This window comes from Crinia signifera, chromosome 1 (genome assembly GCF_055691185.1).
Source record: "Crinia signifera chromosome 1, ASM5569118v1, whole genome shotgun sequence".
NCBI lineage: Eukaryota > Metazoa > Chordata > Amphibia > Anura > Myobatrachidae > Crinia > Crinia signifera.
This window is the reverse complement of record NC_139217.1, coordinates 142,091,349-142,102,416: the sequence shown is the minus strand read 5'-3', so window position 1 is coordinate 142,102,416 and position 11,068 is coordinate 142,091,349.

Sequence of the window (11,068 nt, the reverse complement as noted above, 5' to 3'; positions counted from 1 at the left end):
ATCTGAGTCCATCCTCCAGCAACGTCAAGAAGCCAGTCTTATTAGACTGACTTAACTGCTATATAGCAACTTCGCTAGTGCCATTTAATTAATGTAGTTATGTTTATAACCAATTCTTATAGAGTAGTTCCCATGAACCAGTATAATTAATCACTAGCTGTACGCTTATCCTTGCCTTATTCTGTTTTTTAACAATTTTTTACAATATATTATCTCACAGCAATTTCCAGCATTAATCCCACACAGTTTACTACACCATGGTTTTTTGTGTTCACAGTTTTGTTCACCCCCCTTTTTTATTACCTGTCACCAACATGCTGGACTGCTTTACTACAGATGCACTCGATTTAATAATCATTTTAAATGCTAATATTTATTGCATATTAACTCTATTACAGCATCGCTATTTTATGATTGTTCACAATATTGCATGATGCACAGTGTGCCTTAATTCTGCACCGCTACTTGCAGGTCCCTTGCCAGCCGAGACGCCGCCAGTTACAGGAGGGAGATCACCATGGTGACCAGGAGCTTGCGGTTCAAGCAAGCCCGTCGGAACGCTCCTCTTGCGTCATTTCCGGGTAAGTCAGTTTGACTTCCGTCATACAGCGTGCACGGCGGGCGGGGACCGGAGTGCGGCGCGGGAAGAAGGACACCCTATTTAAGGTAAGATGTACCTGTACACCTTGTCTCACCTGCTTCACTTTGAAAACGGGGCCACGAGCTCCGAAACGTCAGTTTTGTTCACCTAAATATACTTTTTGAAAAAGACCCGTCTGAGTGCCGCTACTTTGTACTACACGTTTTATATATATATATATATGCAGTAATTAGAGGCAGGCACAACCATTTGAAAAAGATGCAAAAAGTGGTTTCTTTATAAAGTTCAAAATAGCGTGGCAGATACAGTCCATGTCAAAATTCAATAACTTGCATATACTTAACAATGGCAATGGCAAGGAAGCATGGTGATACTGCATACAGCCAGCATGGTCAGAGCTGCTCGACAGCTGTTTCGGAATGAAGTTCCGTCGTCAGGAGCACAATTGACCAGCTCAAGAGGCCAGGTATATATAGCACTAGCAATAAAGGACAATTACTCACCTGTGATCGCTTATGGTATCTGATGCGGCATTGCGGCTTCAGCCAGCACACGTGCGTCACTTCCCAGTGAACTCTGATAGGGTGTAGAGCTGTCTGGGATCACACGTGACTCACTACGTGACACAACTTCCGCCGGCACAGCAGTGATCACCCTGGAAACCATAATACAACTCTTACCGGAAACGTCATCACCCGGAGCACACACGTGATAGGTTATACACCCACCTACGTGTGCGTAACCATGGAGACGCGTCTCAGGTCGCTAGTCTTCAGCGTCAGACGGCATAAAATACACTAAGCATCAGATGCCGCTGCACTGTTAGACATATTAGCGCACCCCTGTAGATTAATATAATAAGGCTGGCCGCTGAATATAAGGCGATTATAGCGATCACAGGATGTTAGTCTGAATTGCTGTGTCCCCATATACCTGGTTTACAATGGACATCATCATACAGTGAACACAGTGAATACAATAATAAAAAATCATGAAAAATATTTACAATAATTATTACAAAAAGCAGTTGAGGGAAAACTCCTCATTAAGACCCAACGGAGACATGGAGGATAACTGATTAATCCAATAGCACTCTTTTTGTAGTAAAAGTTTACCACGATCCCCTCCCCTACGTAGGGGGGGAATCTGATCAATCGGTTGAAATCTAAAGTCTTTGAGAGTGTGCCCCTGGTCGACAAAATGTCTGGCTACCGGGGGTGTATCTGGATCAATTTTAAACATGGCCTTTTTAATAGAGGAACGATGCAATCCTATCCTCTCTTTTGCAGTGCGAATAGTTTTACCAATATAAACTTTATTGCATGGACAAAGTATTGCATATATTATAAATTTGCTATCACAATTAAGTTTATACTTTATCTCATATGATTTAGATGTTTGTGGGTCATTGAAATGTGTCCCCACTATTAGATATTGGCAATTTACGCATTTTGCACATTTAAAGGACCCATTTTTCGGTGTAAGCCAATTGGAAGCTCTGGTGGTCATCAAGTCAGATTTAGCAATAATGCTTTTGAGGTTATTACTTTTTTTATAACCAAATCTGGGGTTATTGTAACATAAACGTCCCAGTACCTCATCTGACTGAATAATGTGCCAGTGCTTCAAAATGACCTCTTTGATCTTTTTGGAGGCAATGGAATAAGTAGAAACAAATGTTATCCTATTCTCATCACTCTTGATCTCAGACCGTGTCAACAATTGTTCTTGTGTGAGTTCTTCACAATAAGCTATAGCTTCATCTATTTCAATAGCTGAATAACCTCTCTCCTTAAAACGGGTCCCCATCTCCTGGAGTGTGGTTTTAACTTCACTAGGTGATGATGTTATACGGACCACTCGCATAAGTTGGGAGAGGGGTAAACCCTTTTTAAGGGGCATAGGATGAAAGCTATCCGCAAAAAGAATGGTATTCTTATCTGTTGGTTTTCTATATAAGTTGGTTGTCAGTATGCCATCATTGTTATTGATACAGACATCAAGGAAATTCATAGTGACTGCACTAAATGACATAGTGAATCTAATTGTAGATTCTAGTGAGTTGAGATGGTCAACAAATTGTGTGAGAAGCTCAGGTCCACCAGTCCACACCATAAACAGGTCGTCAATAAATCTAACATAAAAGGAAATATACTTTGAAAAAAATGTGTTACTCATTATATGCTGATTCTCATACACATGCATAAATAAATTTGGGTACTTCTTTACTTTCACGGCGCCACGCGTACTTCCGGGTTACGCTCGCCACTAATTAAGTTAAATAAACGGAGTTAACGCCATGCCAACATGGATAGTTCATACCTTCACTATCCATGTTGGCATGGAGTTGATTTTAATTAGCGTGGCGAGCGTAGCGAGCCACCGAGCCCGCAGCGTGGGCGAGCGAAGCGAGCCCCGCAAGGGGACTCTGATGCGCGGCGCCATGCTGGCGCCGTGAATGTACAGAAGTACCTAAATTTGCATATGCTGGGGCCATATTTGACCCCATTGCAGTACCTTGTACCTGCAAAAAGAATGAGTTCTCAAAAAGAAAATAATTCTTATTCAACACAATTTCTATAAGCAAAAGCAAAAAATTGATATTGGGACCTGTATAATGTGGACTGGTGGACACGAGACTCCTCACCGCATCAAGGCCCTCATGATGTCGTATGTTAGTGTACAAGCTCGATACATCGAGCGTCACTAACAATGCTGATTTGGGTAAAGTACCTAGATTTTTTAATTTAACAATGAAGTCTGTAGTATCCTTAAGGTAATAAGCAGTGTTTTGAACAATGGGCTGAAGCCAAAAATCCACAAATTGTGATATTGGCTGGCAGATCGAGCCACAAGAAGATACAATAGGTTTGCCTGGGGGCCGTACTAAAGTTTTGTGAACTTTAGGGAGTATATATATGATAGGGGTCCTGGAGTGTACCTGCGTCAGGAAGGACGCAGTGGCATCATCGATCCAGTTATTACAAAGCCCAAGTCTAATTACAGCATCGATCTCTTTTTTGTAATTATATGTGGGATCATATGTTAGGGGTTTATAACAGGTTTGGTCAGAGAGCTGTCGTTTAATTTCATTAATGTAATCAATTCTATTAAGAATAACTACAGCACCCCCTTTATCCGCTGGCCTGATAGTTATAGCGATATTTTCCTTAAGTGTATTTACCGCCTTATTCTGTTCCCTCGTTAAATTGGAATAAGAGATTTTTTGATTTTTCATATAGGATAGAGTGTCCCTTTTAACCAAACGAAAAAAAGTATCAATAGAAGGATTAAGGCAAGGTGGATCAAAACTACTTTTGGGTTTAAAAGGATTTAAATCACGGGCAGGTGTGGGGTGTTTGATGAAATAATCTTTCAGCTTAAGTGTCCTTTGGAAGCGGTACAGTTCAACCTCAAAGTCAAAGGGTTGTTGTCTATAAGTTCTCACAAAGGTGAGGCCCTTAGTTAATACCTCTAATTCACTTTGACTTGGTTCATAATCAGAGAGGTTGAACACTACCGTTTCCCTTTGCCCTTGAGATTTGACAGCTTTCCTCCTCCCCCTGCTGCCCCTTCTGCAAGGTCTTTTGGGGTTTGTAGCTTGTACTTGGACCATGTCACACTGCCTTTTCCAAAAACCTGTCTCTGTGACTGGTCGGAATCACTGGCAGACGTATGTGAATCAATATCAGTAAAATTTCTATCATGTTTGCCAGAGCGTCTCCTCCTAGGTTTGGTATTATCCCTCCAGGAGTTCCTAGAATCCCCCCCCTGTAACCATCCATAAACACGCATATCCTTATAATCATCTTTTACTGTTTTATATTTACTTTTTTTGAAAAGCAACAGATCTGAATGAAAAGCATTAACCGCCTCCTCCAATTTCACCAATAAATCACCTGCAGAATCATTTTTTAGCATATCTAAAGCAGTTTCATCATAATTGCCAATTTCCTGTTCAAGCAAAAGCAAATCAGTGTTGACCTGTTCTATTACTAGCAGCATTAGTTGTAACGAACATTCATTTAAAATCTGGCACCATTGCTTACAAAAATTTGCATTTGACCTCCCCACAGTGGGTTGATTGCGAATTCGGAAGCCTCTAGGGATCAATTTGTCCTTGTAATATTGCGACAGCGTCAGCCCATGTAAAGAAAGTTCTACCTTCCTTTTCCTTAGTTTCAATAAATCGGTATAGATTTCAGCTGGAGAGTCCACATCGAATTGCAATGAATCAGTGTTAGCAAATAGTATCCTGGCAACATCTTTGGTGTCAAATCTTTTAACGCCAGACAGGGCTTCGGCAATAGATAATGATGCATCCATAATGTCCACTAAACGATAATGTCCATAAAACCAACAAAGGCCCAAAAGTGAAAAAATATAAAAAATAGTGAAAAAAAAATGAAAAAATAAAAATAGAGTCCTTCAGGGTGCCAGACCACATAAAATGGTTACAGGAGACAATTGGATAGTCAGCACAACCTTCATACACATACTAATAAGAACATTACTTCACATAACATACATTTATTTGAACTTTAAAACAGTTTGCTATACATACACCAGCGATATTAGCAAATGTATATATAGTAAAATAAATAAACTGTAATTTTTAAATGGTTTTCTTCCATTAACAATCAGACCCCAGATCTTCCAGTCTCCCTTCATTATAATTCTGCCCTAAACAGAAACATCCACCTACAGTACCAGAACTACAAAGATCATGTGGTAGATCTTCCCCAGCCATCATTCCTCCACCTCACACCGCAATGACAATAATGGGCCAGATGGCTGTGTGGGACACCAACCAAACTCTGAGTTCTTTTAGAGGAAAGTTATTTCCAAGGTATGGTTTTGCCTTTGGCTGGCATCCCACAGGGCCACCAGACTCCCACCAAAATACATCCGGCCTCATGTCTGATTACCGATGCCACTGGCGTAACACCCCTCCCCTCATCCCTCAATGACAAGCACTTCCAGAACAAAGGCTTATGATAAGTTTCCCCAGGATACACATGGAACACGGGCGGTCAGGATGCTGGTGGTCAGAATACTGCCACCTGCATCTCAATGGAGGGAATTCCAACAGGTATAGTTATACTCACCCTCCCCCCGCTAACCCTCCTTTTCTGCAGCCTAACTCTATCCCAACTGCAGCCAACCCTAACCCTCCAACTAGTACCTAAACCTAACCTCCCAGCCAGTCAGCCTAACCTTACCCTTCCCTCACCCGCAGCTCACCCTACCCCCCACCTGCAGCCTAGCTGACCCTAACTAACCCCACTAGTGACTAAACTTAACCCCCCAGTCAGCAGGTCAGCCTAACCTTAGTCATCCAGCATTGGTATCCCAACCACCGGAATATATGGAATGTAAATCACCCCCTCGCCCATCCCTTAAATACACAGGAGGCAGCGGTGGTTGGTAGAGCTCTTGCTGTCTGTCAGATCATCCTCAGCCACTGCTACCCATACATGCACTAGGGCCGGCTTCTGAGTAACATCCTCTGATCAGTTCCGTAATCGCGCGCATGTGCACTATGGTTTTTGCGCTGGGACCCCTCAAAAACCGGGAGGCAGATCAAGGTTTGCGGGGCACCGGGAGACTCTGTTGAAAACCGGGAGCCGGCATCTCTGGGAGGGTTAGGATTAAGGAGAGAGGTTAGGCACACATGGAGAGTGTTAGGGTTTAGCTACAAGAGGAGAGATAGCTTCAGGCTGTAAGAAGGGAGTGTTGGAGGCAGCAAGGGGAAGTAAGTATACTTTCCGGACCCATGTCAGGATGGGTGTGGTATAGGATCCCGACAGTCATTAGCCCGATGTTGGGATCCCAACTGCAAGGACTCATACAGCATGGTGAGCGCAACGAAGCCCCTTGCGGACACAGTGGCTCGCTGCGCTCGCCACTTATTCTATTCTCCCTCTATGGGGGTCGTGGACCCCCACGAGGGAAAATAGCGGGTGGCCGTCGGGCACCCATCTGTCGGCGCTTTGACAGACAGGATCCGACGTTGGGTAAATGACTGTTGGGATCCGACTGTAGGGACCCCGTCCAGGCCCCGTCAGGATTACCTCTTTAGAGATGCTGGCAGTGGCAGAACTATGGAGGGTGCAGGGGGTGCAATTGCTATGGGGCCTGGGGATTTGGGGGGGCCCAGGGCTCTGCAGGCACCCCCTGCACCCTTTTATTCTATTTGAGTAATGCTGCATGGTCAGTGTCAGCTGCGCTGTCCCTTACACCCTTCCCTGTGAGCGGCGGGCAGTGAGGGGATGGAGAAGTGGTGATCCAACCCCCCTCGCCTCTCCCCTCTGACCTCTCTGATGGTGCCGGGGCTATCTAGTGACCAGTCCCGGTGTGAATCATGCAGGACCCATGCTGCTGCCAGCGCTGTGCGCCACGGTAGCATGGGAGGGAGATGACTACAGAAAAGATGATCTCGGAGCTCAACTGGGACTGTCTGGAGAAGCTGAAACCCGGTGCAGACACGTGAAAGAAAATCTCCACACAGTGATACTGAGCGCTGATTGTATATTCAGTGCTGCTGCTGTGCCAGTAGGGGGATTACCACAAACCCCTAATTATAGTATAGAACCAAAAAGAAAAGTAGGAACAGCGCTGTACTGAATATATGAAATATTTAATAAAATTTTACACAATAAAATAAGATAATAAGATCAATTGGACACACAAGACAAACAAACATTAAGTGTACACTTCTCCTGAGGAAGCCGCTGAAGGACGTAGGCAGAGAAACGCGTTGAGGGGACTACCAGGCTGATATTATACCCAGCAAATCGAATCTATCTCGGATATGACCGCAGTGTGGGTGGTCGGAGAAATTCGTCGCTGAAGCCACAAGCCACCAATACCCCTGGATTACAATAAGTATTACCACAGAATCAATGTGCACATGTTGTGGGGACTTGAACTCTGACCTATTTAAAACCTACTAACTGGCTCTAAAATGGAGTAATGAATATATGCAACTGCAGGCTTAACAATACTAACCAGTTCTAATACATAGGGGGGAGTTCATGTTTAATGTTTGTTTGTCTTGTGTGTCCAATTGATCGTAATATTGTATTTTATTGTGTAAAATTTTATTAAATATTTCATATATTCAGTACAGCGCTGTTCCTACTTTTCTTTTTAGACACGTGAAAGACCCGGCGCAGACAAGGAGACCTTGACCTTCCCTCCATGCTGGATGTAAACTGCAGCACTTATGTTTAAGGGGTGAGGGAATGAGGAGGACCAGGGGCTGGGGGTGGAGGCAGAAAACAACACACTGAGATGGTGTAGGGGAGGGGGAGGATGAGATTAGAATAGGATTGTAAAAAGTGCACTACCCCCAGCTCTCCATCGAACCTCTCTCATGTTTCCGGCTCTCTCTCTCCTGCTCTCTTTACCCCCCCTCTATCCTTTATATTTATTTCTATCCTGCACTCTCTCTCTCCTCATGTCTAACCTCTCTCTCCCCTGCACTCTCCCCATTCTGCTCTATCTAACCTTTCTCTCTCTATCTCTCTCCTGCACTCTCTACCCCCACCTCTCACTCCCTCTCCATCTAACCTCTCTCTCTTCTCTTTCTTCCTCTCCTCTGCTCTCCCCTGCGCCTCTCATCCATCTAGATTCTAAACTCTCTCTCCCCCCAACCACCCCTCTCTCTCCCTGGCACCGTCTTTGACTCTTAATTCCTTCTCTCTTCTGCCACTCCGAGGGGCATTGTAGTGACAAATGGGAGGGGCCTTTCAAGATTTTGCTATGGGGCCCAGAAGGTGCTTGTTACGCCCCTGAATGCTGGTGTCAGTATTCCGACCACCATCATCCTATCTGCCATTCATCTATTTGTATTCCTGCACCCACAAGTGGGGCAGATGTAACATGAGCAGAGAATAACATTCAATAGCGGACATTTTCACTGTTTTTGTAGTCTTTTTTCACTAATGTGCATTCACTTTTTTGTTTTTTGGTTGAACTGGTTGAAAGCTCATGGATCGGTAAATAACTGTTTTTCTGACTAGTCAAACCATCATCACTTTGATTGCATACGTCAAATCCAAATTGCATAGGTCAAATCACAAACAGTAAACAAGATAAAAAAAACACACTAAGGACCGATAATTTGTCATCCGCATCCTCAGATCGCCCCAATTCCCAATGTTATCATTAATTACATTGCACACAATTATCACAAAAATATCCCGACCGTGAACTGTGCATGCACCGCCACTGCTGACATCACTGCCAATGCGGCAACACCCCACAAGGATGTGCCATGACACTTTCACCGCTGGTCATACTCAAACCCCTGGAATCAGTATTCATAGCTCCTGAATGGTAGCTAGTGTACCGATACAAAAAAATACCTCTCAGAAATTGTATTAAAATATTTAAATTAACACTTGTACTGAAATAGTGTAAGATCAGTTAATTTACTATATCTAGCAAAAACAAGTAGCATGACTTCTATGCCTGTTACTGTATCTGCTGTATTACATTAATGTATGCAGTAAACACACAAAATATTTGACTTTTTATCTGCTTTCTGTTCTGGTAAATTCCAACACCCAACAATTGTTTGAAGATGTTACAATTGTTCAACAATTTCCAATTTACATAAATTGTCTTTTCTAAATGGAAAACGTATTAGCATTTCAATAGAACAGAATGAGAAAATTGTGCAGACTGCAAGGTGAAATCACAGCATGTCTGTCACTTAGATTTGTCTGCGGACCAGAGCTGTCAGCATTGACACTGGTCAGCAATGCCACTGCTTACAGAAATAGAAAAGTCAGAGCTTAAATAAAGAAGTTCTTAATTGTATGTAAATTATGATACAGTCAAATAGAATAAAACTGCATCAAATCATCACAGTGTGGTCCTGTTAGCTTTCATGTTGTGCTGATGTAAATTGCTTCTAGGATAAGAATACAGGGAAAAGATGGTGGCAATGTGATTCCATCTGATCTCCAAGCATACTGTAGGATACAGATTCAGGGCGACATTTAGTGGGTTTACCGTTTTTAGCGAAATGCGATTTTTGCTCAAATCGCCCTATATCGCCGTTTTTTAAAATTGCATTTTTGCTGCGAATTCGCATATTTAATGAGGTGTGTATTCCGGCATGAAAAGTGCGAGAAAGTGCAATATAGGGCGATTTTCTGGATGAAAAGTGCGATTTTTTAGCCATGAAAAGGTGCGATTTTTGTGAAATGTGCGATTTTGTGATAAAAAAAAAAAACGCGTGAGGTCCCCCCTCCTGTACATAACCAGCCCCGGGCTCATTGAGCCGGACCTGGTTCCAAAAATAAGGGGGACAAAAAGCGTAGGCAGAAACTAATCCTGTCCCTCATTCATAATTAAACCTTTGTATGACATAAAACAATTGACTTAATTTTTTTTTAAAAAATTTCCAAATAAGAAACTTTTGGCCTAGGGGTGCCGTGAAAGAAATTCTGATGCTTTAGGGTGCTGTGATTTGAAAAAGTTTGGGAACCACCATTATGTCTATTGCACAGACCGTAATACCCCCAGTACTCCTGCTTATACATATGATGCCCCCTGCAGTGCCCCTCACACAATGCCCCAGCAGTGCCCCGCACACAATGCCCCAGCAGTGCCCCTCACACAATACATCTGCAGTGCCCATCGCACAATGCCCCAGCATTGCCCCTCACACAATGCTCAAGCAGCGCCCCTCACACAATACCCCAGCAGTGCCCCTCACACAATGCCCAAGCAGTGCCCCACACACAATGCCCCAGCAGTGCCCCCATACAGGGCCCAACTGGCCATCTGGCACTTCTGGCAGAAGTGGGCCGATTTCTTTGTGCAAGGTGGAGGCTCTGCCTCCCAATTGGCACATAGAGAGACGCTTGACTCGTGGCGGGTCCGGCAGCTTTTTCTGTGTGCCACTGCGGTCTAGGAGAGAGGGGGCATCACATGGTGCTATTCCACACAAGCCGGGAGAGGCAGCATGTGCATGCACGGTGGATGTGTGCGCATGCATGCAGGCACCCGACCACAAATGCCAGGGCCGATTCGGTGGCCCAGTCAGACACTGCCCCCACATAATGCCCCAGCAGTGCCTGTCAAACAATGCCCCGGCAGTGCCCCTAACACAATGCCCCAGCAGTGCCCCTCACACAATGCCCCAGCAATGCCCCTCACACAATGCCCCTAGTAGTGCTATTTGAGAAAAAAAATCCCTAAAAAGTGTCACGTTATGCTGCCAGTCACACTGGCTCTTCATAACAGAGGGTCATTGGTGCCGCAGGAGTTAATCCTTGATCTATGTCAACATCAAACATGGGAGGCCCCAGGAGGATGCAGGCAGCCTCATCTGCAGTGCCGGACGGACTGTCATTTGCTGACCTGCTGTGACCACCAGTGTACGGAGCCTATTGGGTGAGAGATCTAATGGAGAGATTTGGGGATGGAGGTCGAGGCACTCTGCGCGCC